The following is a 27,999-nucleotide window of genomic DNA, read 5'->3' on the forward strand; positions in this document are numbered from 1 at the left end:
TATATGAGTGTGTGTTGTGTATTGGAGCGTGCATTTCCATGAATGTGTGAAGTGAGGTGTGTGTGCACCGTGTGTGGTGTCTCTGAGGGGTGGCAGGGACTGTGAGCATGTGCATGGTCCATGTCGGGGACTGGATTCGTGGTGTGCCAGGCTTGCATGGTTTGTGCCCTGCTATGGTTGGAATGTTTGTGTCACCCTAGAATTTGTACTTTGAAATCTAACACCCAAGGTGATGGTGTTAGGAGGTGGGTCTTTTGGGAGGTGATTAGGTAACGAGAGTCCATCCCTTGTGAATGTGACTAGTGCCCTTATAAAAGTGGCCCCAGAGGGCTTCCTTGCCTGTTCCACCAGGTGAGACGAGAAGTCAGTCTAGGAACCAGGAAGTGGGCGTTCACCTGACTCTGAACCTGCCCATGTGCCTTGATTTTGGATTTCCAGCCTCCAGAACTGTGAGTAGTGAATTCCTGTGGCTCATAAGCCACTCACTCTGTGGTGTTTTGTTACAGCACCTCCCAGAGACCAAGGCATACTCCATCCTGTGCTTCTGCCAGCGCTTCCCAAGCGTCACTCTGGCCACACACCCCTGGAGTGGGGACCTGGTAACGTGCAGGTCTGGATTCAGTGAGGGTTGCTGAGTGTCTGCAGTTCTAACCATCTCCTAGATGCTGCTGGCCAGCACACCACACTTGGCATCGCCAGGCCACTGGCACTCAGAAAGGTCCGAGGACCCACTACAGGTCACCCAGTGAGGCAGCACTTGGAGGAAAACCCAGTTCTCTGCCCCCAGCTCAGGAGGCTGCTGCGGTCCTGGGGGCCCTGCGGATCCCAGGAGGGTCCCCATTCTCTGCCATTCCCTGTTTTACAGGCGCCGTGAGGGTGGTTCCAGCATCAAGGGGTGTTAGCAGGTGGGTTTAATGTTCCCGGGCAATTCTCATGGCTCAGGTGCCAGCAGCCATAATTCACCTACTAAATTATGGCTATAAATTTCCTCAAAGAGATGGGTCCCTAAGCAGGTGAGTGGGCTGATGCTGGTATCATTGAGCAGAGTTCAGTCTTCTGTCCTAATTAAACAGGAGCGTGAGACGGTGCGAGGCCTGGTTCCTGCCACACCAGGTGCCTGCTGTTTCACCAGGTGCCTTGAGTTTGTGGGTCTGAGGAGGCGGGGTGGGCAACCCATGGTGGTACGGGCAGGGGAGGTAGGCTCCGCTGTGTGCCTGTGTGTCCAGTGAAGGAAACCAGGCTCCGTTCTAAGCATCAATCCTGATACTGCTTGTTGTGGGTTAAATGGTGACCCCACCCACTTCCCAGAAGATGTCCCCCAGAAACTGTGAATGTCACTGTTTGGAAAAAATATCTTTGCAGATATAAATAAATAAAGGATCTTGAGACAGTATCAACTGGGATTAGGGAGGGCCCGGAGTCCAGTGACTGGTGTCCTTGGAGAAGGAGAAGGAGGGAGGAGGCCGCAGAAGAGAAGGCCGTGTGGGAATGGAGGCAGAGACTGGAAGGATGCAGCCACCAGCCAAGGAATGCCGGGGGCCACCGGAAGCTGGAAGAGACAAGGAAGGATCCCCCTGAGAGGCTTTGGAGGGAGGATGGCCCTGCTGACGCCTTGATTTCAGGCTTCCGTTTCCAGACTGTCAGGGAATGCATTTCTGTTGTTGTCAGCCAATGAATTTGTGTGAATTTGTCACAACTGCTGCAGGAAAGAAACTGCCATGTGACTCTTGGAGCCTCAGTTTCCTCTTCTGGCATGTGGGGTCCGAGTTGTGTCTTCCACTCAAGCCAGGTGTAGGGCATGGTTCAGCGATGTCTATAAAGTGCCCGCAATAGTCTGTGATTGGCAGCTGGGATGCTTACAAGACGTGGCCTTGGCTGTGGGTGAGGCCCTGGAAAACAGGGTCACCGGGCATAGGATGCATTGACTGAGACTGTGCTTGGAAAAGCCTTTTGCAAACTGTGAAATGAGGGACTGCTCTTTATGTTGATTGGTCTGTGAACCTGGGAGCCCCCAACTGCCCCGAAAGAACCCTCCAGCCCATCATCCACTTTCCACTTTGCCGTTTTTCCTAATTTCTCTTCTACCGATGCTCATATTGATTCGATACTTTTCATGAAACCAACTCATTCTTTCAGCTTAAATGAGCGTATTTAAAAAGGACACTTTATACTGCCAGAGTAAATGAAAAGCACGTTCCACTTGCCCTGAAAAGACGGTGACCTTAAACAAAAGTGCAACAAAAACAAAGCAGAGCGATCTGTGAAAGTCCAGCCAGGCGCTACCGTCCACTGAGGGCTCTCAGCCTGAGGTCTGCTTGGTTTTTGTTTAAAAGGGAGCTAGCAAAAGGGGAGGCGTTAAAGACCCATCAGCACCAAACTGAGGTTTTCTTCTTGTTAGTAATCAGGAAAGTGATCAGAAAGGAAACAATGATTTCATTTACAATTTTTTTTTTTTTTTTTTTTGAGATAGAGTCTTGCTCTGTCACTCAGGCTGGAGTGCAGTGGTATGATCATGGCTCACTGCAGCCACAAACTCCTGGGTTCAAGCCATCTTCCTGCCTCAGCCTCCCAAGTAGCTGGCACTACAGGCACACACCACCATGCCTGACTAATTTTTAAACTTTTTGTAGAGCTGGGGTCTCGCTATGTTGCCCAGGGTGGTCTTGAACTCCTGAGCTCAAGCAATCCAACTGCCTCAACCTCCCAGAGTGCTGGGATTTCAGGCATGATCCACGACACCTGGGCATTCGTTATGTAATTGTTAATGCTGAGTCAATCCCAGAGACTCTCCAAGGGACGTCATTCCTCTTGAAATTCTTTTTCAGACCTTCTGTCTACACCGGGAAGAAAGTCTCAGCTTGGTGCTGATGTGTCTTTAATGCCTGTCTAGCCTCACTGAACTTCCTTTACAACAAAAAGAGGGAAGACAGACCTTGGGCTCGAAGTGCCAGGAAAAAAACAGTAATGGTTGTCTGAGATTTAGTGACTTTTTTATTTTTTATTTTTGAGACAGGGTCTCCCTTTGTCACCCAGGGCTGGAGTGCAGTGACGCGAACACAGCTCACTGCAGCCTCGACCTGTCAGGCTCAAGCGATCCTCCTGTTTCAGCCATTCAAGTAGCTGGGACTACAGGCACACGACACCAGGCCTGGCTAATTTTTGTATTTTTTGTAGAGACAGGGTTTTGCCATGTTGCCCAGGCTGGTCTTGAACTCCTGAGCTCAAGCGATCCGCTCTCCTCGGCCTCCCGAAGTGCTGAGATTATAGGCGTGAGCCACCGTGCCTGACCTAGTGACATCTTTTGTTTGCATTGTGTTTATTTTAATTTCCTTTTCAGTGATTATTATTATTATTATTATTATTATTATTTTGAGACGGAGTCTCGCTCTGTTGCCCAGGCTGGAAGGCAGTGGCCCGATCTCAGTTCACTGCAAGCTCTGCCTCCCGGGTTTACGCCATTCTCCTGCCTCAGCCTCCCAAGTAGCTGGGACTACAGGCGCCCGCTACCTCGCCCGGCTAGGTTTTTTTTGTATTTTTGTATTTTTTTATTTTATTTATTTATTTTTTTTTTTTGAGACGGAGTCTCGCTCTGTCGCCAAGGCTGGAGTGCAGTGGCCGGATCTCGGCTCACTGCAAGCTCCACCTCCCGGGTTCCGGCCATTCTCCTGCCTCAGCCTCCCGAGTAGCTGGGACTACAGGCGCCCGCCACCTCGCCCGGCTAGTTTTTTGTATTTTTTAGTAGAGACGGGGTTTCACCGTGTTAGCCAGGATGGTCTCGATCTCCTGACCTCGTGATCCGCCCGTCTCGGCCTCCCAAAGTGCTGGGATTACAGGTGTGAGCCACCGCGCCTGGCCCCTTTTCAGTGATTATTACATGGTGTTTCCAGTTTTCCATAATGATGATCTAAAGCTTCCTTGCAAAATAAGGTTATTTAAGAGAATCAGTTTGAAGAAAACATAATGTCCAGAAAATGTTTGTTCAGGGGCCACATGGATAGAACAGGACTCAGGAAGGAGAGACTAGAGCCTGGCAACTGCCATTCTGTGGGGGTGGGAACCACTGCAGGTCTTGAGCAGAGGAGGGACCACCCGTGGCTGTCTCCCTGATGATGCTGTGTTCCCAGAATCAGGCCCAGGCCTGTCCTGAGTCCATGAGGCCCCAGGCCCTGAACTTCCTTGGTGATGGAGAAATATAGAGAGACAATAAGGCAGTGAACCGTGGCAGAGGGTTTATGAGGCGGCCATGCTCGAATGGTCAAAAGTTAGGGAAAATGTATTTATTACAACACTTTTCATGGGCAAGTTATCATTTTGTCAAACTTTATTAGAGGGACTAATTAATGGGTTGTAAAAAGTACTAGTGCGTGGCCAGAGAAAGAGCTGGTCCCGGGGACATTGGCAGCCCCAGGATTTATGACCCCACTGTTCCCCATTTATTAATGTGGAGAAGGTGCGTGGAGTGGGTTATATATGGGCTGGTGCAGAGCCGCCCTCCCTCCCGGGAGGCTGGTGGGCTTGTGAGGGGGTGAAGGCAGGAGTCCTCCAGCCGCTGCCTTCTAGGGAAAGGCAGGTGGGGAGGCAGGTAGAGAGAGGCAGGAGGCCTGGGCGAGGAGGGAGACATCTGCCTGCATGACCTTGGGTGACATTTTCCTCTCAACCTCAGTGTCCTCATCTCTGCACCTCAGGGCAGATGTGAGGAGCTAGGAAGGTCTTGAGTGGGAATACGCGATAGAAACTGTGAAGTGCTCTGCACTACATAAATTATAAAGCGCTCGGTGGCTGAAGGATGGTGTGGTTATATGGTGTTATATTAGGCAGACACCATGAATGACATTGAGGGAGCCCCACTGTATGACAGGAACTGTGCAAATGCTTCTCTTGTTTCATTAATGCGAATCCATGCTCCTTCTCCAGACCCTTGCCTTCTCATCTCTAAGCATTCAGCTCAGGTGCCTCTTCCTCCAGGGAGCCCTCCTGACTGCCCCCACGTGATGCACAGTGCTCAGTTCATTTCCTCTGCAGCTCCATGCAATCTTGACTTATTTAGCGACTGGTTCACTTTGCTGTGTATTGTGTTTCCTCCACGTGATAACAGAGCAGAGACTGTGTTCACCTTGTCCCCTGCTCTCTTCTCAGTGCCTAACACAGTAGGGGCTCAATGCATGTCTGCTGAGTAGATGAGGGAGGGCCTGCGGGCATAAAGACTGCGAGGTGGGGTCATGCGGGACACACGCAAGGAAGTGAAAGCAAGCCACTCGTTGGGTGGTGACTAGAGCAGGCACTCAATAAATGCAGTCGCCAGGTGGGAGGGTGGATCTGGGCCCCTTCCTGACCCTCTCCACACAGCAGGGGGGTCAGCTGGGGCTCGATCTTCTGGCACAAGCCCCCTGTGTCCAGGCTGTGAGTTATGGGCTGGCTGAGCTAGGCTCCCAACCCTCTGACCCTCGGAGGCAACAACATCCCAGCGCTTTGGGTGAGAACCTGTATCGTTACCTGCTGTTTCTCAAAGGCCCCCTCAGCTGCACACCTGAATAAAGAGTGTGGATATTGCGGAGGGGAGGGAGTTCCCAGGCTGAAAACACCCACAGCAGAAACTGACCAAGGTCAGGAAGTGGAGAGGACTGGAATGTCCTAGGAACAGGGGTTCAAATCCTGGCTCCCCCACTTAGCAGCTGTGAGACCTTGGGCACGTCATTCAACACTCAGCCTCATTTTTCCCATCTGTACAGTGGGATGCTAAGGGTGCACCCCTCACCAGGCTGGTGCGGGGATGTGAGATGACATCTGGGAAGCTCCTGGCACCAGGAGGTCTTTGGGACCTGGGAGAGCCTCACCCTGTTCTGTCTGAGTCCTGCTAGGGCTGGGGGCAGGAGGCAGGCGCCTCCGTGACTCAGGCTCAGCTTTCACCTGTGCTGAGCCTTGTGACTTCTGTGAGGACAGCTGGCCCCTGGCTGGGAAACGAGTTCTCCTTTTGGTCTCTTGACGGGTGTGGTATGAGGTCAGTGAGTGTTAACCTGGCAGGGACTGTTCCCTCTGCAGGGTCAGGGGGAGGACAGGAGACGAAGGTGGCTTTGAGCCACAAGGAGTGAATGACCCGCAGTCTGCACCTCTGCGGCGGGGGACTCATGCATACTGGTCGTCATCCTCACTGCCCCCAGGTTGGGGCTGGCACTGTTCTGCCCAGCCCTGGGACTGCTATGAGGGGCCGCTTCTGGTGGAGCTTCACAGGCCTTGCTCATTCCCTCCTCCCCACGATGCTAGGAGGTTGGCATGGAAATCCCATTATCCAGTAGAGGAAGCTGAGGCTCCGAAGCTTAAGTGACGTAACTCCATAGGACTGTCTGGTACCGGGTGCTGGCCAACTGTGAAGGTGTAAAACACAAAGTTCACACCCTCAAGAACCTTCTAGCCCAATGGGGGAGATGGACCCAGAACGTCAGATTAAGGTGAGAGACAGACTTCAGGACCAGAGGAGCTTCCTGGAGGAAGGGACATTTTAGCTGGGTATTGCACATGAATTTACCCAGTACAGAAAAAGGAACGAGCATGTGCACAGGTGCGGAGGCTGAAAAGGGACTGCTGCCTGGTTTGATGGGGCTGGAATAAAGAGGGGAAGTTGGGATATGGAAGGATGTGAGTCAGACAAAGTCAGTAGGTACGAGTCCATGAAAAGCCCTGGAGGGCAGGCCAAGGAGTTTGGCTGAGAGGAGAGATGTGATGGACAAGGCTGCCTGCTGTAGCTACACCACTGACTCGTTTGTCAATAAGATGCTTCCAGAATGAGTGCACAGATCTTCACTATTCATGACAGCTCCACCTCTTCCCCAGCTCTGTGGGCAGATCTTCTAACTCTTGGTGAGAAGGTGGCCTGGTAGCAACTCATATGCCTGAGTCTGGCGGTGCAGATGGAGGAAGAACAGGAATCCCCACGATTCCCAAGTCAGTGGTCATCAACAGATGGCTAGAAACCCTTCCCTGGGAGGCCGCTAATTTTTTTTTTTTTTAAACAGAGTCTTGAGCTGTCACCCAGGCTGGAGTACAGTGGCACAATCACAGCTCACTGAAGCCTCGAACTCCTGAGCTCAAGAGATTCTCCCATGTCAGCCTCCTGAGTAGCTAGGACTACTAGATACACACCACCACACTTGGCTATTTTTTATTTTTGTAGAGAGAGGGTCTTGCTATGTTGCCCAGGTTGGTTTTGAATTCCTAGCTTCAAGCGATCCTCCTGCCTCAGCCTCTAAATTTTGATCACCCACTCCTTGCGGCCAACTGGGCTTCATACCAGTATGGCATGTACTGAGCAGGTTTGGTTAATAGCAAGGATCACCTCTTGAAATAATCTGGAAAGAAGGGAAGTGCAATGCCAAACTGACCCAAAGAAAGATGATGCATTTACTGGAATGCATGAACTCTCCTTGGGAGTATATAAGAGAACCAGGGCAGGGCAGAACAGGGTGCCTTCTACCCAGACAGTGACCAAGGGCTCAGTGTGATGGCCGCGGATCCTTTGTTACACCTTGTTGTGGTTCTTGCTACTATCTCTAAGTTGTTTAACTTTGTTTTTGAGTGATTTAATCCCTTTGAGAGGGCGGCCAAGGATTCTAGTTTTTGAGACTGAGCCAGGAACATTCAAAGGTTGCAAGCAGCTGCCTGTAGAAAGGGGAGGCATGGTTATTAGGGGGAAAAGGCCAGATACCCATGGATGCCAAACAAGGATATACCTGTTTTGGACACCTTGGAGGGGCACAAGTTGTGGGAGGCTGCTATTGTGCTAGAAATTTTCTCTGGGCATCTTGTTTTCTGTCTCTCTCTCTTTCTTTCCCCCGTTCCTCTTTCTTTCCCTTTCCCTTTCCTTTCCTTCTTCCTTTCCTTTCTTTCTTTCTTTCTTTCTTTCTTTCTTTCTTTCTTTCTTTCTTTCTTTCTTTCTTTCTTTCTTTCTTTCTTTCTTTCTTTCTTTCTATCTTTCTCTTTCTTTCTTTCTTTTTTCTTTCTTTCTTTCTCTGTCTTTCTTTGTTTCTTTCTCTCTCTCTCTTTCTTTCCTTCCTTCCTTCTTTCCCTCCCTCCCCTTTCCTTCCTTCCTTCCTTCCCTCCCTCCCTCCCTCCCTCCCTCCCTCCCTTCTTTCTTTCTTTCTTTCTTTCTTTCTTTCTTTCTTTCTTTCTTTCTTTCTTTCTTTCTTTCTTTCTTTCTTTCTTTCTTTCTTTCTTTCTTTCTTTCTTTCCTTCTTTCTTTTTCTTCCCTCCCTCCCTTCCCTTCTCTCTTCTCTCTCTCTCCCCTTCCCTTTCCTCTCTCTCCCCTTCCCTCTCCCTCTCCCTTCCCTTCCCTTTATTTCTTGACAGGGTCTCACTCTGTCATCCAGGCTGGAGTTCAGTGGCACAATCAGAGCACACCGCAGCCTCGGCCTCCCTGGGCTCAGGTAATTATCCCACCTTAGCCTCTTGAGTAGCTGGGACTACAGGCATACACCATCACACCTGGCTAATTTTTGTATTTTTTGTAGAGACGGAGTTTCACCATGTTGCCCAGGCTGGTCTCGAACTTCTCCTGGGTTCAAGTGATCCACCTGTCTCAGCCCCCAAAAGCCTGTTGTCTTTAGAATCAAACCCAATCTTCTCAGCAATCTGCCAGACTCAGCAATCTGACTGCCCTGCCCACCTCTTTCTCTTCTTCCTGTTCCCCTCCTGTCCACTCTGCTGTGCCCCATCTTCCTCTTCCTCACAAATGAAGGGTCCTGGTCTGTTTTGTTTTTTGCCCAACCCTGGGGGCCTAGCACAGTGCCTGGCACACAGTAGGTGCTCATTAGATGGGTGGAGATAGGATGAGTGATGTTTTGCAGGTGAACACATCTCATTGAACACATCTCATTGAATCGCGACAGCTGCTCTGTGGGAAGGTTGAGACAGGCCAGGACCTACCAAGGAGGGACAGCCGAGAGGGGCATTTGGAAGCTGTCTGTTGGTCTCTTCCACCTTGGCTCATGGGACTTGTCTGAGGCTACACAGTGGACTAAGTCTTAGACCTTCTGCCCCAAATCCAGAACCTGGGGTCCGTGTCTCCATCTCTTTATTCAGAAATTTGCCTCCCAGTAGGATCTTGTGGCCAGGATGGACAGAGTTCTTTCCAGGATTTTTGCAGTATTGATGGGTGATAGGACGAGGGTACCCAGTGCTGACGTGGCACCCTAGGATCTAGGAGTGGGTTGTTGGTGGTGGGGCGTTGTCCCTTGTCCAGCCATCCCAGCCTCTTTGCTTTCCCTCCCCATCTCTTCTTTTCTCCTTCTACAGAAGTCTAGGAATCCTCTTGGCACCTCACTTTGGGCCTCGGAGAGCCCAGTTGTGACCAGGTATGGTGAGGGCGTGGGGTGAGCCTCCAAGCTTCTCAGGCTTAGAGCCAAGGAGGAGGAAGCTGTATATGTCGGCAAGCATTGGACACCTACTGTATACCAGACATTGGGGCATGGAGAGAAACAGACAGGATTCCTGCTCCAGATGCAACACCTTGAAGTGTCAGAGACATCAAAGATATCTGAAGTGTCAACAGAGATGAAAAGGGGGACTCAGGTTGGGCAGTCCTAGAAAGGGAAAAGAAAGACCCCAGAGAGGTCCTGCTTGGGGCAAATCTTGAAAGATAAACCATTGTTTTACAGATAGATAAAAGGAATTCCAGGTAGAAGGCATGGCCTAGACAAAGGCATGAAGGTGGAAAACTACCTGATTCCTCGAAGAGACTTCCCTGAGAGTGTCAGAGGAACCAGTGGCAGGGTCAGGCTCTTTCTTTTTTAATTTAACTTTATTTTTTCGAGGCGGAGTCTTGCTCTTGTCACCCAGGCTGCAATGCAATGGCATGATCTCAGCTCACTGCAACCTCCGCCTCCTGGGTTCAAGCAATTCTGCCTCAGCCTCCTGAGTAGCTGGGATTACAGGTGGGCACCACCACACCTTGCTAATTTTTATATTTTTAGTAGAGACAGGGTTTCACCATGTTGGCTAGACTGGTCTCGAACTCCTGACCTCAGGTGATCCACCCACCTCGGCCTCCCAAAGTGCTGGGATTAGGGGTGTGAACCACTGCACCCAGCCAGTCAGGCTCTTTCTAGGAGCTCTTCAGGAAGACTATCTGCAGAGATCAAGAAGCCTGATCTCTACCTGCGGGTGCTGGTTGCCCGGCGGGGGTGCATTTAATCCAGTTACGAAAACAAACTCTGCCAGTATTCTGGTGCCTGCTTTCTCTGCATGTAAATAGAGGTCACTAATCGCGGTAGAAATTTGGGCTCCATTAAAGCAACATCCACCCCCACCACTAATTTGGAAGCCCTGTTGGTAGTATGAGTGCCTGTGCATCTTCCAGAAGATGTTCTGTTTTCTTTAAAGAGCTGAATTATTCAGTTAGCAACTCAACAAATATTTATCCAGTGTGTTCAGCATGCCGACACCATCCTGCCCTCGAGGGGCTGCCATTCCCACTGGGGAGATGCAGAGGTACAGCTGTGCTGGGTGCAGTGTAGAATAAAACCCTTTCTGAAGGGTCTTGGTTTGACTTGCTCAGAAGCGAGGACTCAAAGGCAAGTAGTTTGTTTGAGAAATGAATCCAGGAAGCACTTGAAGGGGGGTGGGGCAGTGAGACAGGGAGAGGGAGGCAGCTAATACAGGGAGTGTGGGTTGAGTCAGTTACCATGATAGGCAACTGGAGTTCAAGACTGTAGGACCTCAGGGAGACCATGTAGAATATACTTAGAGGTGTGTACCCTGTGAGGAGAGGGAGCTGAGGTATTGATACACTATCTTCCCAGAGTCATTAGTTTCTAGCACTTCCAGTGTGCCTTCTGCAGTTCCAGAAACTCAATCCTGGCCAGGTGCAGTGGCTCAAACCTGTAATCTCAGCACTTTGGGAGGCTGAGGCAGGAGGTTTGCCTGAGGTCAGGAGTTTGAGATCAGCCTGGCCAAGATGATGAAACCTCGTCTCTGCTAAAAATACAAAAATTAACTGGGTGTGGTAGTACATGCCTGTAATCCCAGTTACTTAGGAGGCTGAGGCAGGAGAATCACTTGAACCCAGGAGGCGAGGTGGAGGTTGCAGTGAGCTGAGATCATACCATTGTACTCTAGCCTGGGCGACAGAGCAAGATGCCGTCTCAAAAAACAAAAAACAAAACAAAACACAAAAACAGAAATGCAATCCTGGAGCTGGCATTTGGACTTCCTGGATAATACAGAGATGGTCAGGCATGACGAACACAAGTAGGGTACTGTATTAGTTTCCTGTGGCTGTTGCAAGAAATTTTCACCCATTTAGTGTCTTTAAACAACACACATTTACCATTGTACAATGCTGGAGGTCAGAAGTACTAAAATCAAGGTGTTAGCAGGGCTGTGTTCCATCCAGAGGCTCTAGGGGGAGAAAAATCCATTTCCTTGCCTCTTCTAGCTTTTACAGGCCACTCACATTCTTAGCTTGTGACACTTTCTTCCATCTTAAAAATTAGCATTGTAGCATCTTCCAATCTCTCTGTTTCTGTCATTATATCACCTTCTCTTACTCTAATCCTCCTGCTTTCCTCTTATAAGGACCAAGATAATCCAAGATAACCACTGCCCCCCGACCCCCAATCTCAAGGTCATTAATTTAATCACATTTGTAAAATTCTATTGCCAGGTAAGGTAACATATTCACAGGTTCTGGGGATTAGGATATGGACGTCTCTGGGAGGCCATTATTCTGTCTACCACAGAGATCTTCAGCATCTGCTTTAGGTGGGTGCAGAGAGGCTGTCCAAGGGCAAGGACATCATGATTGAATGTGAAAGATGAAAAAGAGTTTCTCTGTGCAAGAAAAGTGACCAGACAGAGGATGTGTCTTCTCTGTGCTGACTTGGTGGCCTGAGCTGGTACATTTGAGGCCTGATGAGAGGCCAGTGTAAATGGAACAGAGTAAGGGGGTGGGCAAAAAGGGCAGAGATGCAGAGGGTGATGACCTGAGACGCATCAGTGAGACTGCATCCCCCAACACTTGTCGGCTGTGGAAGGATCTCAGAGTTTTAATTTTTTTGAGATGGAGTCTCGCTCTGTCACCCAGGCCAGAGTGCAGTGGTGTGATCTTGGCTCACTGCAACCTCTGCCTCCTGGGTTCAAGGGGACCATGCCCAGCTAATTGTTGTATTTTTAGTAGAGACGAGGTTTCACCATGTTGGCCAGGCTTGCCTTGAACTCCTGACCTCAAGTGATCCACCTACCTTGGCCTCCCAAAGTGCTGAGATGACAGGCGTGAGCCACCATGCCTGGCCAGTCTCCGAGTTTATTCTGAGTGAAAGGGAGCTTGTCACAGCATTCTAAGCAGGGCAGTAATCCGATTTGCATTTTGGGACTCTCACTCTGGCTGCTGCCTGGCGGATGGGTTAGTGGGGTGAGCACGAGAGGCAGGAGGACTATGTCCTGAGCCTGGCATGAGATGTGTTCGGGACAGAGGAGGGGGCAGGGGATGGATAAATGTAATGAGACTTGAAGAATACTGAAGAGGTCGAAACAATGAGGTTGTTGATAGATTGGTGCCCAAAGAGGAATTAAAATTGGAACTTCCTTCTGTTGGAGGAAATTTAGTGGCACCAACCCCAATCATGGATTTTAGACAAAGTGGCTGATTAACATATATGAAAGCATGCTTGGCAAATGGGAAGAATCCCAACTCTTTCCTGTGAAGCATCACCAAACTCAGTGGCCACAGCCCATAGTTGGTGTAGGGTGAGGTAGGAGGGTGATCTTGGAGGTAGGGGCTGAGGCTTGTAGCCAATTTTTCTCCTTTCCTCTCTCCCTCCTTCCTTCCATTCTTTCTTTTCAGTTCAAATAGTTTTTATTTTACACTTGATCTTAGCCACTTGAAAAGGCCGATAAGTGATTCTCTTATTTTAAAACTGAAAGAAGAAAGCATTATTACACTAAGAAACTTCAAACTGCCTTAGCTGTGTATTAAGTAAAAAGTCAGTCTTGCTCTACTTCATTCCTGCATTACCACTTTCCAAAGACAACCACTGCTAGCAGTTCCTCATGTGACCTTACAGGCATTTTCATGGTGGTTTGCTTTCTCATGGGTTTTATAATTTGGAATTGCAAGCTCATCTTAGGCATGGCGTTATCTGTGGGAATCTTGAATGTCATGGTTGAGGGTGTCTGGTTCAGCATTTGTTTCTGCCTTGTTTTCCGTAATATCATCACCCCTGGTCTGGGGTTTATGTTTTTCTCAGTTTGAGTGTTCCCATCTATACGTGTAGTTCAAATTTAAACACCAAATTGGTATGATCACAGGTCCATAGTCATACAGTCTTAGGGGAGCTTTTTTTTTCCTGAGCCCAAGCCAAGACAGACAAAATTCCTTGTTGCTGTTCTTTGCCTGCACACAAATTTTCCCCTACTTTATTATTTATTTGAGAATATTACCTTTTGGGGACACTGATTTTAGGTAGCAGTCTCAGTTCCAACACTCCACCTTTGGAGGGCTCCAGGCTTTGCCTCCTGTCCCCATATGGCTGTTAAAACTCTATCCCCTCAATTCCTAGTAGTCTCTCATATACCTTGCACCTTCAAATCTCCCCCATTTCAAAGAAATGGAACTCTCCTGTCAATCATTCTCTTTGTGTGTTGGGGAAGCAGTGTCATTTAATGGGTAATAGTGGCTTTCAGACTTCCTGAGTTTGAATCTCAGCCTTACCACTCACTAAAGAGGTGACCCTGGGCACTCATTACTGAATTTTTCTAAGCCTCAGTTTCCTCATCTATAAATTGGGAATGACAATATTTTCTACCTTATAGGAGTCTTACAAGGGCTAAATAAGGCAATGAATTTGACTACCTAAAATAGTGTATATTAATCCCTCAATAAATGTTGACAATTGTAATACAACTATGTCCTTATGTTTTTACACAAATGGGTTCACAGGAGGCTCACTGTTCTGCACAACCCTTTTTCTGTAGATTGGTCTGCATCAGCCCAAATGGTTCCATGTTCTTCTTTTTAATGGCTGCATAGTACTCCTTTGCATGGATGCACCACAGTTCATTTAACCTGGGACCTGTTGGCAGGCCTTTCAGATGTGTGCAATTTTTCCCTGAGACCAACACCACTGTGATCAGCATCCTGGTACGTCCATCATCATTCACTCAGTCCATTTTGCCTCCAGATCAAGTGCACAGAATGAGACTGCTGTGTGAAAATGAAGCCTTGTTTAGAGACCATTTCCCTCCATCTTTATTTCTTTATTCCCTTTCCTGAATGACACCCAGGGGATGTGATGGCTGGAGGGAAATGCACAGCAAAGGATTCAAAAGTTGTGTGCATGAACATCTTCCCCTGTTTTTTTTTTTTTTTTCTCCTAGAGTTGAAAGATACCTTAATTAGACAGTAATTAAAGTGTTTTGGACAGCACAAGGCACTAATAGCCTCCCAGGTGCTTAATAAGTGTCAAGGCTGCCAAGATAAAAATTTATTTAGCATTATAACAGGCTCTATGGATGCCAAATTTGCCTACAGCCATGGCACCGTAATGTTGGGGAATGGGAACAGGGTCAAAGCTTTAGTGCCCATTGGAAAAGGCAACCAAGGCAGCAATGTGGGTAGGTCAAGAGCACTAGTTGGGACCCAGACAAATCTGGGTTCTAAGCCAGTCATTGCCACTTACTAGTTCCAGGAGCATGGCCAAGTTGTGGACCTTCTCTGAACTTCAGTGTCATCACTTATAGATCAAGGTAAATATCTAACTTATTGGGTTCTGAGAGGCCATGGGTGCAGTCATTAAGAATGTGAACTGTTTGGGAGGCCGAGGCAGGTGGATCACTTGAGGCCAGAAGTTCGAGACCAGCCTGGCCAACATGGTGAAACTCCATCTCTACTAAAAATACAAAAATTAGCCAGGCATGGTGGCACACACCTGTAGTCCCAGCTACTTGGGAGGCTGAGGCAGGAGAATCACTTGAACTCGGGAGGTGGAGGTTGCAGTGAGCCAAGATCACACCACTGTACTCCAGCCTGGATGACAGAGAGAGACTGTCTCAAAAAAAAAAAAAAGTAAACTCTGGGTTCTGGTCCAGCCACTTCTACTCATTAGCTGATGACCCTGGGTAGGATTCTGAATGTTTTTGAGTGTTAGTTTCCTCATCCGTAGTGTGGCTATAATAATAATCCTATAAGCCCACCTTATAGAATTGTGGTTAAGACAAGAAAATGTATGCAAAGGACTTAGCCCAGTGCTTGGCCCAGATTAAATCCTCAAAAATCAGTACCTCACATTATTAGTGTTAGAAATTTGTTGAGTGTTAAATGAGATAATGCATATACAACTGAAAAAAGGTATAATGTATATGTAATAGTTAAGGAAGGCAATGCCACCTGCTGTAACAGATGCAATTGTCACTTCAGTGGTTTAACACATTATAAGTTTATTTCTCACTAATGTTACAACCCACTGCTGGCATTTCTGGTTGGGCAATCTGCCTCCATGCGGTGACTCAGGCACTCAGGCTCCTTCTATCTTGCGGCTCTACCATTTTCAACACTTACTTTGAACTCTGTTCCATTCAGCAGGTGGGTGGGGAAAGAGAGACTGAGGAGACATACCTGCTTGTTAATCACTTCAGCCCTGAAGTTATGCACATCACTTTCTCTCACAGTCTATTGGTCAGAGTTAGTCACATGGCCCTACCTAGATGCAAAGGAACCTGGGAAATGTAGTCTATGCATGATTAACTGCAGCCCAAGAAAAACTGTGGCCCAAGAAAAACTCATTTCCAGGGGGTGACCTGGAAATGACTCAAGAGTTGGGTAGTGACTCAAGAGTGGGTTAGAGCTGGGGGTGTGTACAGGGTATGTCTCCCTTCCTTGAGCCAGGGGCGATGTTGGTGCTGGAGGCTGCATCATTCCCTAGACCAAGTTTGTCCAACCTGGTGCCTGCATACCACATGCAGCCCAGGATGGCTTTGAATGAGGCCCAACACAAAATTGTAAACTTTCTTAAAATATTGTGAGTTTTTTATTTTTATATTTTACAATTTTTTTTTTTTTTAGCTCATCAGCCGTCATTAGTGTTAGTGTATTTTATGTGTGGTTCAAGACAATTTTTTTCTTTTAATGTGGCCCAGGGAGCCAAAAAATTGGATGCCCCTGCCCTAGACAGAGGGTAATGACAGCAGTGATCCCCGTTGGAGCACTGGACACAGAGCACTCCGCCCCTGTGATCACATCTAACCCCCCAAACAGCCCCAACAGGGCATTTTCATTATTACCATCACTCATGTCATGCACAGGTGAGGAAACTGAGGCACAGCGTGGCTCCATGCCTTGCCCAAGTTCTAACAGCAAGGCAGGAGCAGACCCAGGCCTTGAACTCAGATCTCAAGGCGAACATGGTCCTCTTGGAGGCCAGGGTCACACCAGAGGGTTCCACATGCAGGGACGGGGTAGGGGATTCTCCGCCTGCCCCAGCAAGTTTTCAGACACCAAGGCCTGTGAGACAAGGCCTGGCTGCTGTGAGGCTGAATAAGCAAACCAGTGGAAGAACAAAGAAGAAGAATGGTTCTTTCTGGAACCTCTAGTTTGTTCTTTGAGCACATTAAATATGCCCCTGTAACCTTGCTGACTCTCTTCATTGGCTCTGTAAACCCTCAGTGGCTGTCGCAGGCATTTTTTGTACACATTGTATTTAACACAGAGCCAGATGCACCAAAGGGCTCAGCATATATTTGTTGAATAAAAGAAAGAAAGCCTCAAGGGAAAATTCATCTAAATTACAATGATTTTTCCATTTGTGCGTGCAGTTGCGGACTGTGGAGGTTGACAGAGCTCCTATGAGGTACTGGGCCCATCTTGGAGTCTTCTCATGGCCATGGGAGGCAGGTCCCATTGATATCTCTGATTAATAGACAGGGAAACTGAGGCACTCCCCTGTGGCTCTGCATTGGTCGAGCTGGCCTGATTCTTTGTTTCTTGCACTGTCTGCTGCCTGGCACTGCCTCTGAGTCACAAGAGGCTGAAAGTGACCTCTGGGCGTCTATAATTAGGCCCTGCCTGACGTCAGGGCAGACGGATTTTCTGGCTTGGCCAACATCGGCCTATCGTTCACTGCGTGCCAGGCACTGAGTTAAGCCCATTACATGCCTTCCCTGACCCTTGCAGCAACCCCACTAGGCCCCCATTTTCCAAGGAGAAAACTGAGGCCCAGGAGGGTCATGCCCTGGCCTGAGGTTACTCCCCGGGAGGAGGTTGAGGCTGGATTTGAACCTAGACCCCTGCAGCTCTGGTAGCCACCAGGCTCTGTCAGTGATCAATGGTAGTTGTATATTTCTAGATCAAGGGAAAGTTTCAACTGAGCCAGCAGGACAGAGGTATGCTGAGGCTTGGTGGGCACTGGCCATTCTCACCTCTGACCACTGGCTTCCTAGCTTACTCTGCTCCTTTTTCCCCTCTCTCATTTGTTCCCACCTCCTGGCCTTTGCACATGCCTTTGCCTGAAATGCCCTTCACCCATATCTGCCTGTGTCCAGCTCCTTTATCTATCAAGTTTCTGTGTAATTGTCACCTCCTCCAGGAAGCCTTCCCTGACCACACCTGCTTCCAGTCTGTTGAGTTATTTTCTTCTTTGAACTGATTTCCAGGTGAAATGATCTCTACTTGTTAATTGCTTGTTTCTTCAACTAGATGTGAACTACATGAGGGCAGACTGTGTCTCTCGTTCCCTGTGTCTCCAGCCTCGGGGACTCAGCTTAGCACAAAGTACTCATCCTATAAAAAGTTGTCAAGTGAGTGACTAACTGAAAGTGAGGGCTTCCCGGGACAAGAAGCCACCAGGTTGGATGAACAGGTGAACATCTCTGGGGACAGAGCCTCAGGTTGCCTGTGTGCCCCAGAATGGGATCTCTGCCAGATGTAGAGGGTCAGGGAGTAGCATCCCGCCTCTTGGAGAGGGAGTCTGGGCTCTGTGCAACAGGGCACTGAGGACAGCCAGTTCAGGTCTGGGACAGTGTGGCTTCTCTTTTTGACATGGGGATATCAGACACTGGTGGCTCCTGGATCAGAGCCAGTTCTGGATTGTGGCCTGGGTGTCCTGATAAGCCATCAGTCTTTGCTGGGCTGAGCTCCAGGGACCTGCCTGGTGGAGCCGGAAGGACCTGAAGGTGGGGTCTCCGGAAGGTGAGAGACAGGTGCGCCCGGGGGTAGGGAAAGAGGAATGTTTGTCGTGACTTGGTCTGGCTGCCTTCTTTCCCAGGGCCTGGCATCTCCATCACGCAAGCTTGTTGAAGGAATGAATGAGGGCATCATCCTAGACAGACCCCAAACAAACAGGAGATGCTCAGTCTGGTTCAGTGTGCTTTCCAAGCATTAATGCTTCTCATTCTCATAAGAACCCGTGAGTTGGGTCTTATTATCCCCATTTTACAGAGGAGAAAACTGAGGCACAGAGAAATGAAGAGATTTTCCCAAGGTCACACAGCTGCGGCTGGGATTGAACTTGGCCTTCTGGCTCCATGGCGTGTGCCTTTAACTGTCCACTTTACTGCTTGTTTTGGGCTAAAAGCCAAGACAAAGGTGTGCAAACTTTTGAAACGGAGCCGAAGCTTTCCATGAGTGAATTCTTATTGCTCAGAAACCCTATGTGCAAAATACAGACCATGGGAGCCTACCTGGCTGAAGTGGGCATTAGGGTTGCGAGACCACCAGGCTCACTCATTCCCATACACTCCACCCCCATCGTGTACCCTCTCCCTACGGGTTCTGCCTCCTACTTTTTTCAAGAGTTCTCACATTCCTAAAGGCTGGAAACAGAGTTGACCTTTCCATTGCTGTTGTTGTTAAACTCTTTCTCAGTCCCTATAACCCTTATAAAGGAGACTGATCTGGGGAAGGGGGTTATGAGTGAAAGCCCCCTACCCAGCATCCTCCCTCTTTGGAGGTCTCTGAAACCCCATTAAGGTCTCATGGGGTAAGGATGTGCTCGGGGATCCCGCAGGATTCAAACTTTCCAGGCATTGTATCTCCCTAAGACAATCTAAGAGTTCTAAATATATTTTTCTTTTCATGGAGGCATAATTCATATACAGTAAAAAAAATATATAGATACACAATAATATATATATATACACACACACAATTTATATACAGCACAAATATTACATGTTACACCCATGAAACCATCACTGGAATCAAGATATGAAGCATTTTCAGAATGCTGGCTCTACAGAAAAAGTGTGCTGAGCCCTGTTCTGAGGCAGCCCTATTTTCTAGAACTTTCTATGATAATGGAGATGTTCTAGGCCTGTGGTGTCCAACGAGGGAGCCATGAGCCACACATGGCCATGGAGAATTTGAAACTTGGCTCATTTGACTGAGGAATTCTATTTATTTATTTACTATTATTATTTTTTGAGAGAGAGTCTCACTCTGTTGCCCAGGCTGGAGTGCAGTGGCACAATCTAAGCTCACTGCAACCTCTGTCTTCCAGGTTCTAAGTGATTCTCCTGCTTCAACCTTTGGAGTAGCTGGGATTACAGGCATGCACCATCACGCCCGGCTAATTTTGTATTTTTAGTAGAGGTAGTGTTTCACGATGTTGGCTAAGCTGGTCTCGAACTCCTGACCTCAGGTGATCCACCCGCCCCAGCCTCCCAAAGTGCTGGGATTATAGGCGTGAGCCACTGTGCCCGGCCTATTTTACTATTTTTATTCTTTTTGTTTTTGAGATAGGGTCTTGCTCTGTCACCCAGGCTAGAGTGCAGTGGTACAATCATGGCTCACTGCAGCCTCAATTTCCTGGGCTCAGGCGATCCTCCCACCTCAGCCTCCTGAGGAGCTGAGACTACAGGCACAAATCAGCATGCCTGGCTAATTTAAAAAAAATATTTTTAATTAAAAAAAAAATTTGGCTGGACATGGTGGCTCACAGCTGTAATCCCAGCACTTTGGGAGGCCGAAGCGGGTAGATCATCTGAGGTCAGGAGTTCGAGACCAGCCTGACCAACATGGAGAAACCTCATCTCCACTAAAAATACAAAATTAGCCGGGCGTGGTGGCACATCCTGTAATCCCAGCTACTCAGGAGGCTGAGGCAGGAGAATCGCTTGAACCCGGGAGGCAGAGGTTGCAGTGAGTCGAGATTGTGACATTGCACTCCAACCTGAGCAACAAGAGTGAAACTCCATCTCAAAAAAAAAAAAAAAAAAAAATTTTTTGTGGAGACAGTGTCTCAATGTGTTGCCCAGGCTAGTCTCGAACTCCTGAGCTCAAGCCCTACTCCCAGCTCGGCCTCCCAAAGTGCTGTGATTACCGGCATGAGCCACTGCACCTGGCCAAAGAACTGAATTTTAAATCTTATCGAATGTTAATTAATTTATAATGAAATAACCTCACTGGCCCCAGTTGTAAAGGGTCCTAACCTAAGGACAAAAGATGCCGACATCCACACATCCTGAGAGAGCCCAGCATTCCAGGAAGTGTCACAAGTGTGTTCCTCAGGTTGCGTCTTCCAGTAGCAGCCCCGTCCTGAGCCCGATTTCAGGCTGGCAGCTTTGGGGTTAATGAAGAAGCAGCCTGGGCCTTCTGGTATTTTCTTCAAAGATGTTCATATTGATAGATTTTTGGATGATGCTTTAGCATTAAAAAAAGAGAGAGAAAGAAAAAAAAATCAATGCCCGGCTGATTGTACCAGGAAGGGCAGTCGATTGGCGAAAAAGTTGCAGCGCGTATTGGGAAATAGATTTTTCTGCCCTCCAGACATTAGCTTGAAATTCTTTGAAATGAGGGACCACAATCTGTGTCAGAAATGAAAGATTAAGGAGGTTAATATGCTGGGCCTCCCCTCCTCCTTTTTAATTTCCACGTCCTGGGTGCCCTTGGCCTCCTGAGGAGGACGCACGGGGCTGTGCTGCACTCCATCTAATGTCCCCTCCCCCCGTTTCTAGGGGGCCTGTGGAGGGTCAGATGCCCCCGTCACCTGCTCCCGGGGCTGGATGCAGACTGGAGGGAGCGGCAGGCTGACCTGCATTCCTGGGGGTGGACTTGGGGTCTTGCGATCTGGTGGCCTTCTCCCTGGGGGAGATTTTCCAGGGGCTGGTGGCCGGGTACTGGTCCTGGTCCTGCTCATTAACCTGTGGGCTCCCCGGGCTCCAGGCAGCTCCAGTGCAAGCCCCAAGGAGGCGCTCCGCCGAGGACACTGCAACTCCCCCACCTCACCCAGTTTCATGCATTACAGATTTGCATGCACGCTATGAAATTCAAATGTGTGGAAATGGAGCATTGGTCCGCCGTGTTATAAAGAGGTGAGCATTTAATCCCTGGAGGGTTAAACTAGATGAGCAAGTCTCTGAGTAAACTGTTTAGGCACGGTCATTGATAGTCTACTTCCAGAATTTTGTACGTGTCCATTTCGTTAGCTCTTTTCCTTCCCAGTTGAACATTTATCTGGGTGACTTTTCATCCAATAAGTCGCTGACTAAGGTGAAAGATTTGCCACTTCTGGCCTGTGCCGTGCAGTTTTCTTCTTGGTCTCCAACATACCGGGTTTATGAGACCAGCCCTTCTTCCTCTGGGGAGAAACGCTTCCGGGTGTCGGGTCTTCACTCATTTCGATAACACTTTTATGAAACCAAGGGCAATATAATATTCAAACAATTGCACAAGACGTTCTGCAGAGCATCAGCAAATGTAGAGAGAGGCTCAAGGGAGCCTGGTTTAGGGATGTGGGCCCCTTGGGAGAAGCCGGGGTTCCCAGCAGCTGAGCCAACCCCATGGGACGTGCACAGGACGTGTGTTCAGGGAGACACACATCAGAGACCGCTGGACACTTCCTCACCCGGGCCCTGGACTGGGTATCTTCATCTTGATCAAGATTCAGGAAGCATGGAGCCCCACCCTCACTTTCTACCCCACAACCTGTAGCCCCTGCATCTCCCAGGGTTGAGTCCTCCTGCATTCCAGCCTGGCTACAACCACACAGCAGGAAAGGACCAGGCCGTGGGTACTGGCATGGGCGGAGACCCCTAGCTTCAGGCTGGTTCCGGGCACATACCAGGGAGAAAGGTGTGTCTGGGAGAACGTATCTGCTGGAGGAGCACCCCAGATTAGATCCAAGGTATGGGTGTGAAGGATCAGAAAGGGTAAGACAAAGAGCATCTTTCTGACTCTTCCCCTACGCAGGCCAGGTCAAGCCCCCTGGTGCTCTCCCTAGAGCTCCAGCACCTTCTTCTAAAGCAGCACACACCATGTGCAGTTTTTCTCCTGTTGGAGCCATTCCTAGGTAATGTTGGTCTCCCTCCAGAGCGGGAGCTCTGTGAGGGCAAGGTTGATGTCTTTCATCACTCCCCACTCTGTCTTTCTTCTTCATTGCTGCGTTCCCAGGACCTAGTGAAGGGCAACGAAGGGCAATAAATGTTAGGTGGATGAATGAATGCATGGAGTCACTATGAAGGTGAAAAGGCTCGTGTTAGCAAACGCTTATTGAGTATTGAGTGCTTACTGTGTGCCAGGCACTGCTCTTAGCACTTCCACGTGCTAACCACCACTGGAGAAAGAAGTAGTACAAGGAAGGGACTGAATACATGCTTCCGGATGCCTATGGAGCTAAATTCCACCGGAGGCCCTTCAGGGACCCCAGGGCTGCCCCCAATTTTCCCAAATCTGCTGTATCCCAGGTAGAACCCAGTATGAAGTCATCCTGAGCAAATGGATTCAATTCTCCCTTGCTCTGCAGGAGTGAGAGCTGTTCCACGCAGGTGTCTCTCAGGAAAGCCCAGATCTCTCGGGCTGCTTTGATCTGGGGCCAGCAGACCCTGGCAGCTCTTTCTGTCTGTCCCTTGGGCTGCGCATTTCCAGCCCTGAGCCTTTGCCTTCAGTTATTCCAACAGTGGAGATGAAACAGGGCAGGCAGCAATGGGCGTCAGATTTCCTGGACCAGCAGGACTTGGAATTTTACGAGATCTTGAGTTGGAAGGTATGTGACAGATCATTCCACGTGTTCATTCGTCCATTCCCTCGGGGGCAGAGACGGATTCCTCACTACAACCACTTTCCTCTTGGCACACAAGGAGGCCGCATTTCCCAGTCTCCTTTGCTCTTAGCTGTGGTCGTGTGATTGAGATCTGGTCCATGGAGGCAGACGTGACATAAGCCACATTTAGGCCAGGCCCATAAACCACCCCCGACTCCCACAACTCCCCCCACCACTTTCTCTCTTTCTCCACCTGCAGTTGAAAGGAGGAGACTCTGGCATCCTAGAGAATGGAAGAGCCATGAAATGGAAGTAGCTTGGGCCCTGGGATGGCTGCCCACTCATGAGAAACACTTCGTGGCCTTCAGAGGCAGAGAACAAAATGATGGTGTTAAGCCGCTGAGAACTTGGGGCTCACCTATTAGAGCATTGAGTGTTATCCCAGCGAGTACAGCTCATTGAGCAAGTACTTATTGAGCATCTACTATGTGCCAGGCAGTGGGCTAAGCTCTGAGACAGTAGTGAACGGGTGGAAAAAGTTCCTATCCTTTGGGGAGCTTCCATTGTAGTTGGAGAGACCGAATAAACACAGGATCATTTCATATGGTGGTAAGTGCAGCCAAGAAAAAGAAAGCAGGGTCATGACAGAGAGAGGGATAGGGTGGGAGAGGAGTTTTTAAATCAAGTCATCAGGGAAGCTTTCCTTGAGAAGGGAAGATAATCTCTGCCGTGAGATTTGACGACTGAAAAGAAGCTGGCTGTACCTAGATCTGCAGGAAGAGCATTCCAGGCATGGGGAAGAGCATTAGCAAGGCCCTGAGGAGGGAACAAGGTAGCTGGAGAGAATGGAGGAGTGAGTGGAAATGGGTTTGGAGTGGGAGGTGGGAATCAGACTTGCAGGACAATGGAGATTATAGAAAGGGGTCTGAATGTTAGCCAAGAGTATTTTAAGTGTTTTATGACCTGTGCATTGTGCTAAGCATTGGAGAAGATCAAATGAGTAGCAAAAATAGACACTGCCCAATTCTCTTCGAGCTCAGATTCCAGGTGACTGACTACCTATCTGATACTTGAATCCTCTCTCAAGTGTCTCTGCCAAGCTGTCTTTGCTTGGCTGCCTCCAGTGACAGGGGGCTCACCACCTAGTGAAGCAGCCCATTGCATCTCTGCATGGTTCTGTTGGCTCAAAGTCCTTCCTTAGATTGCTTCCCGGGGGCCTCTGCTCTGTGGCTCTGGGATTAAGTAAGTCACCCCTTTCTGTCTTATGGAATCAGGGCAGCTACTGCTTTGCCCAGTCATCAGGGATAGCAAGGAGGATAAGACAAAGCCCTTGCCAGAGCTCCTAATAGCTCATGTCTTTCAGGAGAGGTCTTTCAGGCAGAGAGATGCTTTGATACATTGACCAATGTCTCCCCGCCCCCATCCTTCCTCTGTTCAGGAACCACAGGGTTTCTGTATTTTCTGCCTCAGGGATGGATGTTATAACAAGAGGATAAGAGAGTCAAGTATGTGGTTTTTGGATTTCAAAAGCTTATTTTAAGTCACTAGAATCTGGCTTTTGAGCCTTAAAAGTATGAGTTTTGAAGGATCCAGGGTACAACACTTAGAAAATAACAGACAACGTGGAAGACTGTGATGAGTCAAAGATGGGTGTTGGCATCTCAGCAGAGAGGGCAGCTCCAGGGTGGGGGACAGAGGAAGGGTCTAGAGATGAGACAGTCCCCACAGAGGGCAGGGGGAACCTCACCTCGTATGTAGGAGGGGTAGACTCACAAAGAAGCAAATTTTCTTTTGAGAGGATACAAAGATTAGCTAGGGTGAAAGCAGTGGCTAACAGCTCACAAATATCCTAGTTGATGAAGCTGGGCATTCATTCCCACCTCCTGCCATCTTGCTGCTAATTGATCAGCATTTCTTCATTCAGTCCAGGGCCTACTGGAGAGACCCTCTCTTCCGCTGGGTTTGCTACACCACCGAGTGTAAGCTTGAGGGCGCATCTTGCCACCCTGATGGGGGAGCCTGCCTGACAACAAAGTAGAACGAGAGAAAAATTAAGTCGAAAGAGACACGCAGCTTCCTGTTGGTATTGTGGAGAGCCTGGATGCAGCCACACCTGAAGCTGTAGCTTCAAGAGTTTTTGGGCATTCAAGAAAACAGATTTATTATTCTTGCTTGTTTCTTAAGCCACTATGAGCAGGGTTTCTGTCACCTGCAACCAGGAGTCCAGATAATACCACCTAGCAGAAGAGAGTGAAAGTGGGAAATCATTGATTGTGTCAGGCGGGATACTTTCTCACTGGAGTCCCCCACAGCAGACGAGGTGGCTGAAACTCAGAGAAGGCATTGAAGTAGCCCAGGAATAGCCAAAGTTTGAACATGGCTCTGCTGTATCATTTTGATCCACTGCATGCCTTCGGAGGAGGAGGAGCTGATGCCCCCTGGTCCAATGTGCTCCTCTCATGGGCCGCCCTGCTGCCCATGCAGCAGAGAAGAGATGGGAGAAGGGGCGTGTCCAGAGTGTGTGAGGAGTCGCGCAAGTGAGCCTCTGTGCACATCTGGATTGGGGAGTGAAGCAGATGGCCCATCTGACTTCACCACATCGTGTAAGTTTACGGCGTCGGCAGGTTCTCCTCCCTGCTGCGTTTATAGGGATGTCTTCAGGATTTCCTTTTTGATATACGAGAGAGGCGCGTAGGCTGGGGCCCCCTCCATCAGAGGGTAATCTGCGAGTAAATCACTGTAAACCAGCAGGCAAGTGTTTGCGCGGGCCAGCGCCCTGTACGTGCTTTGGGATAAATCTTCTCAGTAACGTGTGTACGCGTGTGACCCTTGGGACGAAACGGCATGAAAAGGTCAATTACAAGGGGCACAGGGAAACTTGCCCTTTGCTCCCGCTCTGGACCAGAGGACAGAACAACAGGATGGTAGGAGGGTGTATTGGTTTCCCAGGGTTGCTATAATAAAGTACCACACATGGAAGGGGTGTGAGACAACAGAAATTTATTGGATCATGGTTCTGGAGGCTTGAAGTCTGAAATCAAGATGTCTGCAGGGCTATGCTCTTTCTGAAGGCTCTAGGAGAGAATCCTTGCCTGTCTCAGCTTCTCATGGTTTCTGCAATCCTTGGTGGTCCTTGGCTTCTAGATGCATCACTCCAGTCTCTGCCTCCGTGGTCACATGGCCTTTTCCTTGAAGGTCTGTGTCTCTGTATCCAAATCTCTCTCCCTTATCTCCTATAAAGTCACAAATCACTAGATAAGGACCCACTCTAACCAGTATGACCTCATCTTGATTACAGCTGCAGAGACCCTATTTCCAAATAGAGTCACATTCTGAGGATCCAGGTTGATAAATTTTGGGAGGATAATATTCCACCTGGCACAGAAGGGGAAAGGGAAGTTTTTGCTTGAAGGAGGGGCTTGTCTGGGGGTGAGAGGGGCTTCAAAATCTGTGCATGCCCTTTGGGAGTAATTCCTTAAGATAGCAAATCTCACAGCAGCTTCTGTTCTTTCCAACAAATAGGCCTCTATGGGGCCCATATGAGAACGAAGGCATTTCCTCTAACCCAGCAGCTCTACTCCTAGGAACATCCCCATTAGAAGTATGCCCTTCTGGTCATTGGAAGACATATACTAGAATGTTCTCAGTAGAATTATTTCTCTTGGCTGAAAACTGGAAATGCTTATCTTGGCAGATTGCAATAATAGTCACAGTTCTCTGCAGCCCATCCCATTAGAAGGCAGAGTCTATTTCTTCTCCCTTGAATCTATGTTGGTCATGTGATTTGCTGTGGCCAATAGAGTGTGGTGGAAGCAACATGCACCAGTACCAAGCCTAGGTTTTAAGAGGCCTTTTGCTCTCTTGGAACTTGCAGTTGCTGTGTGAAAAGTCCAGGCTAACCTGCTGGAGGATGAGTGATGGGTGGAGCACAGATGAATTTTCAGAGTTGGCTTCATCTGAGACTAGCCAGCCCTAGCTGTGGAAGGCAGACACATAGCAAACCCAGCCAAGATCAGCCAAGCCCAGCCCAGAACAGAAGAACCACCAGGCTGATGCCTGTCCAAATCTACTTCTGGAAGCATGTGCTAAATAAACGGTTGCTGTTTTAAGCCACCAAGCTATGGGAGGCTTTGTTCCCCAACAATAACTAATGGATACATCATCAACAGTAAAATGGATAAATGAGTTGTGGTATAGCCACACACGGAATGACAAACATGAAGGAGAATAAATAAACTACTGCTACACAAGACAACATGGATGAACCTCACAGATACTATGATGTGTGAAGGAAGCTCAACAGGCAGAGTGCATCCTACAACATGCCATTTATACCGAAAGTACAAGAATAGGTGAGAGTAACCTATGGAGAGATAAGTTAGGGTAGTGGTTACCTTTGAGGGGGTATTAAATAGGAGGAGGAACAAGGGGGACCTCTGGGGGTTGGTTATTGGGGTGTGTTCACTTGGTGACCATTTGTTGGGCTGTACCCTTAAAATATGTGCATTTTTGTGCATGTGGTTTATACTTTGGTAAAAAGATTTAAAAATATCAGGTCTCTTGTTTCTTTTCTAGTTGCTGGAGAGCCAGTGAGATTGCACCTTATGCAGAGGACAGGTGCGTAAGGGGAAAATCACTGAGAATCAAAATGCCCTTGAAAATTCCTTGGGAAGCCGTCATGTTGGAGCCAACCACCATTTCTCAATAAATTCAGCACAGCCAGCTTTTCCTCCTGCATTAGGACAGATCGCTGTTTCTCCTGTCAAGCTCCAGATACAGTAAAGGTTTGTGTTTAGGGGTCACACAGGGGGGTGGGACACTCACAGGCAGAAGGAGGAACCAGGTGCTCCTACTCAGAGACATGTGGGACCCGACGGGAGGGCTTGGCTTGGAACAGACACCTTCGTCTCCCCTTTGGGGTGTGAGGGGCAAATGTGTTTAGTTAAGTAGACTTTAACTCAGTTAAATTAAATTCATGTATGATGTGAGACCAGCGTGGAAAAGTCCTACCTCTTGATTAACTGGTCATTCCTCCCCAGTC

At 48.7% G+C, this 27,999-nt stretch overlaps 2 long non-coding RNA genes across 2 annotated transcripts; one reads left to right on the forward strand and one right to left on the reverse strand.

Moving 5' to 3' along the window:
• The first annotated feature begins 337 nt into the window (after positions 1 to 337).
• Positions 338 to 27,952, forward strand: LOC107131013 (uncharacterized). Its single transcript, XR_001493940.4, has 3 exons — positions 338 to 449; positions 26,833 to 27,310; positions 27,534 to 27,952. It is a non-coding gene; the product is annotated as an uncharacterized lncRNA (long non-coding RNA).
• LOC135965458 (uncharacterized) lies at positions 25,944 to 27,872 on the reverse strand. Its single transcript, XR_010578396.2, has 2 exons — positions 27,783 to 27,872; positions 25,944 to 26,191 (listed from the first exon to the last, which is right to left on the reverse strand). It is a non-coding gene; the product is annotated as an uncharacterized lncRNA (long non-coding RNA).
• Positions 27,953 to 27,999: the final 47 nt, after the last annotated feature.

The sequence above is a fragment of the Macaca fascicularis genome, chromosome 10, assembly GCF_037993035.2.
Source record: "Macaca fascicularis isolate 582-1 chromosome 10, T2T-MFA8v1.1".
NCBI lineage: Eukaryota > Metazoa > Chordata > Mammalia > Primates > Cercopithecidae > Macaca > Macaca fascicularis.